The sequence below is a fragment of the Callithrix jacchus genome, chromosome 2 (assembly GCF_049354715.1).
Source record: "Callithrix jacchus isolate 240 chromosome 2, calJac240_pri, whole genome shotgun sequence".
NCBI classification, from domain to species: Eukaryota; Metazoa; Chordata; class Mammalia; order Primates; family Cebidae; genus Callithrix; species Callithrix jacchus.
Genome location: NC_133503.1, coordinates 13,734,408 through 13,740,407, shown reverse-complemented (window position 1 = coordinate 13,740,407; position 6,000 = coordinate 13,734,408). Strand labels below are relative to the sequence as shown.

The window sequence follows — 6,000 nt, the reverse complement described above, 5'->3', positions numbered from 1 at the left end:
ATCCATCTGCTTTTGCCACAGCAGGCTCTTTCCCATAAGTGCCCCCTTCTGGCTTACAGGTTGAACTGCACAAACCAATACAAAACCTGCGGATACAAGTGCAGTGCCCCGGGGAACAAGGTAAGTTTCCTGAGCGAGCCCTTCACGGTCCCAGCCCCACAGGAGGCAGTGAGATGCGCACACACAGAGCACATCATTGCCAAAAACAGCATTTAAGAAAGCCTCTTCACAAAAGGGTAGCTATACCCGAGGAACTCAGAGTCTTTGCCGCTGAAAGAACCTAGACCCCAAACCAAATAAACCCACACAACAAACATTATAGTCACATCAGCAGCAGGGAAAAATCCCATCCACATGAAAGTAAATTCAAAAAGAAGAAGCAATAGTTTATGCAGATGAGAAGGGTCCAGAGAAACAGCTCTGGAATTCTGGAGAAAAGTATTACGACAGCCCTAGAAGATCACACGGACTCTCCAGCAGTGGAGCCTAACCAAAATGAAATATATGAACTATCAGATAAACGACTCAAAATATTGATTTTAAAGAAACTCAGTGAAATCCCAGAAAAGGCAGAAAGCCAACAAAAATGAATGAATATATGAATGGAAAATTTACCACAGAGATAGATATTTTAAGAAAGAAATAAGGAGTTGCGGACAAAATAGCCAGATATAAACAGCTCCGGTCCGCAGCTCCCAGTGAGATCAGTGCAGAAGGTGGGGGATTTCTGCATTTCCAGCTGAGGTGCCTGGCTCATCTCATTGGGACTGGTTCGACAGTGGGTGCAGCTCACAGAGGGCGAGTAGAAGCAGGGTGGGGTGTCACCTCACCTGGGGGAACTCCCTGCCCTAGCCAAGGGAAGCCCTAAGAGACTGTTTCATGAGGAATGGTGCATTCCGGCTCAGATACTACGCTTTTCCCATGGTCTTCACAACCCACAGACCAGGAGATTCCTTCGGGTGTGTACACCACCAGGGTTTCAAGCACAAAACTTGTTGGCCATTTGGGCTGAAGCCAGTGAGCCAAGTGGTCTAGCTAGAGGATCTCACCCCCATGAAGCCCAGCAAGCTTGAAATTCTCACTGCCAGCACAGCAGTCTGAAGTCAACCTGGGGCAGTGGAGTTTGGTGGGGGGAGGGTCATCCACTGTTACCGAAACTTGAGTAGGCAGATTTCCCTCACAGTGTAAATAAAGCCACCAGGAAGTTAGAACTGGGCAGAGCCCACCACAGCTTAGCAAAGCCGCTGTAGCCAGACTGCCTCTCTAGATTCCTCCTCTCTGTGCAGGGCATCTCTGAAAGAAAGCAGCATCCCCAGTCAGGGGCTAATAGATAAAACGCCCATCTCCCTGAAACAGAGCACCTGGGGGAAGGGCTGCTGTGAGCACAGCTTCAGAAGACTTAAATGTTCCTGCCTGCTGGCTCTGAAGACAGAAGCAAATCTCCCAGCACAGCCCTTCAGCTCTGCTAAGGGACAGACTGCCTCCTCAAGTGCGTCCCTGACCCCCATGCCTCCTGACTGGGAGACACTTCCAAGCAGGTATGGACAGACACCCCATACAGGAGAGCTCCAGCTTGCATCTGGCGGGTACCCCATACAGGAGAGCTCCAGCTGGCATCTGAGACGAACCTTCCAGAGGAAGGAACAGGCAGCAATCTTTGCTGTTATGCAGCCTCCACTGGTGATACCCGTGCAAACAGGGTCTGGAGTGGACCTCTAGCAAACTCAAGCAGACTTGCAGCAGAGAGCCCTGACAGAAGGAAAACTAACAAACAGAAAGGAAGAGCATCAACATCAACAAAGAGGACATCCACATAGAAATCCCATCCTAAGGTCACCAACGTCAGAGATCAAAGGCAGATAAATTCATGAAGATGAGGAAAAACCAGTGAAGAGGCTAAAAATTCCAAAAACCAGAACACCTCTTCTCCTCCAAAGGATCACAACTCTTTGCTGGCAAGGGAACAAACCTGGATGGAGAATTAGTTTGATGAATTGACAGAAGCAGGCTTGAGAAGGAGGGTAATAACAAACACCTCTGAGCTAAAGGAGCATGTTCTAACCCAATGCAAGGAAGCTGAGAACCTTGAAAAGTGGTTAGAGAAATTGCTAACAAGAATAATCAGTTTACAGAAGAACATAAATGACCTGGTGGAGCTGAAAAACACAGAACGAGAACTTTGTGAAGCATACAAAGTTCAAAAAAAAGTGGGGGGGGGGGACTCTTGGGCCCCAGCTCCTGCTGCACCCAGTGGAAGGGCCAACGTGGACCTTGGTCCCACAGCATCCCGGACTCTGGGAAGCCTGGAGCTCTGCAGCAGTGCCTGATTCAGCGCCAGGGAAGAGGTGCCGGGGCAGGAATTCGCGTGGGGGCAGAACTCTACTAACTTCAGCAAGGGCAGCATAGGGGTCATTATGCTGCAAAAGAGCACCAGCAGGTCCATGACATTCTTGACGTGGACGAGCCAATCAACAAAAGATTATTTGAAAAATCCTTGAAGGATGAAAGTGGACTCAAAGATCCCTCCAGTGACTGGGAAATGTCACAGTCTTCAATAAAGAGTTCGATTTGTCTTCTCCCTGGGAAAAATCTATGATGCTGTAGATAACCAAACCCTTGCTAGCTACAGCTACAGAGAAGTTTTGAAGCTCGATGTCTACTGTTTTGAAGCATTTGATCTTTTAACATCACACGTGTTGACAGCACAAGAAGAAAAAGAACTTATTGAATCGCTACCTCTCAGCAAGCTCTGTAATGAAGAATAGGAATTGCTGCATTTTCTATTTGAAAACAAATTTAAAAATATATAAGAAGCCTAGTGAAACAGTCATCCCTGAGTCTTGTAAAATGGCTTACAAGAGAATCTGGATGTGGAGGTGTCTTTAGCTGAGATATTATTATAATTGTATTTTAAAATGTGCTGCAAGCTTACTTCTGTAGTGATGGAGAAAGATCCTTTCCATGCAAGTTGTTTACCTGTACATATAGGGACACTTGGAAAGCTGAATAAAGCCTTTTTATAGAAATAAAACTTTTCTATATTTCTAACTGGTGGATTTATAGCCTAGTAATCCTGTGTCTTGGTCTGCAGTGGGATGTTGCCACCTCATGGTTGGTCATTAAAATGAACGTGCCACAAGATATCTCGGCAAAGCCACACACTTGAGATGATCTACGGACCTGCATGGGTAGCCTGCGGACATTCACTTGTGGTGGAGAGTGAGCATGACCAAGCGATGGCCGCTTACTTCACAGCAGCACAGCTGATGAAAGGGTGTTGTTTGCCTATGTGGTATATTGGATTGGAATATGGTTTGACCAATAACTCAAAATGAGCTGAAAGGTTCTTCAGCCAAGCTCCAAGCATTGCACCAAAAGACCTTTTTGTTATGCATGAGGTCGGAGTGGTTGCATTTCAGAATGGAGAACGGCAAACAGCTGAAAAATGGTTTCTTGCTGCTTTGGAAAAAAGTAAAGCAATTGGGAATGAGGTAACAGTTGACAAACGGGAACCTTTGTTGAACAACTTGGGGCATGTCTGCAGAAAACTTAAAAAGTTCGCCGAGATCTTGGACTACCACCGTCAGGCTCCGGTGGTGATTCCTCAGAATGCATCCGCCTACTCTGCTATCGGATACATCCACAGTCTGATGGGCAGCTTTGAAAATGCTGTGGACCACTTCCACACAGCCCTAGTCTTAGGCGAGTTGATACGTTTTCTGTTACAACGCTTGCTCATTGCATCGAAATGAACATTGGTGATTCTGAAGCTCATATCAGAGCAGACATTAAAGACAAATTAAAATGTTACGACTTTGATGTGCAGACAATGAAGACACTAAAAAACATGATCTCACCTCCCTGGGGTTTCAGGGAAGTGGAAGTAGAAAAACAGACTGCAGAAGAAACAGGGCTTACTCCATTGGAAACCTCGAGGAAAACTCCTGATTCCAGACCTCCCTTGGAAGAAACCATTGAAATTGAAATGAAAGTGACATGATGTTAGAGACACCTGTGTCAGTGCACAGCACGTGACTCCAGTCAGTGCTCCTGGTCCCGCTGTCCCACTGTAGGAACAGAGACCCGCCTTAGGAGATTGGATCTCACACCTTTGCAACAGATGTGTTCTGATTTCTGAACCTGCAAAATTGTTAAACATAGTGGAATAAAGAAGGTAAACAATTTTTAAAATGCCCTTTTTATTTTTCATTTTTTTATTGCTGTTAATTCAAGGAAAAAAGGTTGCATAAAATCCAATCTGTTCTAGAAATATCAGTGGCCTTTCCAGTACATAACATTTCTTTTTTTGTTTGTTTGCTTGTTTTTGAGATGGAGTTTCGTTATTGTTACCCAGACTAGAGTGCAATGGCACGATCTCGGCTCACCGCAACCTCCGCCTCCTGGGTTCAGGCAATTCTCCTCCCTCAGCCTCCCAAGTAGCTGGGACTACAGGCACGCACCACCATGCCCAGCTAATTTTTGTATTTTTACTAGAGACAGGGTTTCACCTTGTTGACCAGGATGGTATCGATCTCTTGACCTCGTGATCCACCCACCTCGGCCTCCCAACGTGCTGGGATTACAGGCGTGAGCCACTGCACCCGGCGGACATTTCAAATATCAAAGTATATGGTAAACATACAAATAAGGGGAAGGTAACATACCTCCTATGTACAGTATTTTAAGTCATAAAATAAGCTCCATAAAGCACAACTGGCAAGTGATTCACAACGCGGCCCATACGTGGTTTTATCAAAACTTCCACTTGAATCACTCAACTGCAGCTTAACAATTAATTTAATGTGGTCCAAAAATACCCAGATCAAATAAAATACATTTAATGAAAACAATTTTTTTTACTCAAACTTTCTTTCTAAATTAAAGCTTTCATCTACCCCTTCACACCCACCCCTTCCCCATAACCCCCACCGCTGAAAGAAAGTTTCAAAATGTACATTGGTGCTATAAATCTAAATGCTACTTATGAAGCATGAAATCAAGCTTCTTTTTTCTTCAAGTTTTTCTCTTGCCTAGCAATCTGTTAGGCTTCTGAAACAAGACCAAACGTTTAGGTTCCTTTGCGGCATACCAACATTACCCCACACAACCAAAATCTATCATTTCTGCTCTGTGTTGAGGAATGGAAAAATGAAAACCCCCAACCCCTTAACCCCTAGGACCATACAGTGGAAGCTGTTCATTGCTGATGAATGCAGCAGTCACCAAAAAATACACCCAATCTTCCAGATAACCTCAGTGCACTTCAGGAAATCAAAAATTACCTGGAAGCAATTTAGTACATAGATTGGCTTTTTAAAAAAACTTTGGGAGGCCGAGGCAGGTGGATCACGAGGTCAAGAGATCGAGACCATTCTGGTCAATATGATGAAACCCCGTCTCTACTAAAAATACAAAAAATTAGCTGGGCATGGTGGCGCGTGCCTGTAATCCCAGCTACTCAGGAGGCTGAGGCAGGAGAATTGCCTGAACCCAGGAGGAGGAGGTTGCGGTGAGCCGAGATCGTGCCATTGCACTCCAGCCTGGGTAACAAGAGCGAAACTCCGTCTCAAAAAAAAAAAACAAAAAAAAACAAAAAACTTGTTTTTAAAAACAGCAGCATTAAACTTAGTGACATGACACCAACGTGATCGATACCATCTTAACACACTCAGAATTCAGTCTTTCACATTCTAATCAGGCATATTGGTAAACTGTTTTTTTTTTAATTTTTTGACAAGTTTATTGAACAGTATTCAAGACTTCATCTTTATAAACAAAAACCTCTGCTGAATGATGCTACGGCAGTAGCAGCGTTGTGGCCATATTGGCAACAAGCCATTTTATTGTGTTTGGTTTCTAAAGTCTGGACTACTATAGAACCGCCAGTAAAACAATTGAAATGTGGCAATTTTGCAAGGGTGGAAAATAATTTTTAAAGTGACCACTTCCAGAAATTCTTTCCAAAAAATTTGATTAGCAGCAATTTTACATTTCTTTACT

At 44.4% G+C, this 6,000-nt stretch overlaps 1 pseudogene across 1 annotated transcript; it reads left to right on the top strand.

Annotated features, from left to right (window-relative positions):
* Positions 1-2,397: 2,397 nt before the first annotated feature.
* On the top strand, positions 2,398-4,185 carry LOC144580393 (cell division cycle protein 16 homolog pseudogene; annotated as a pseudogene). The gene has a single exon (XR_013529845.1). The product of XR_013529845.1 is annotated as a cell division cycle protein 16 homolog pseudogene (transcript).
* The last annotated feature ends 1,815 nt before the right edge of the window (positions 4,186-6,000 follow it).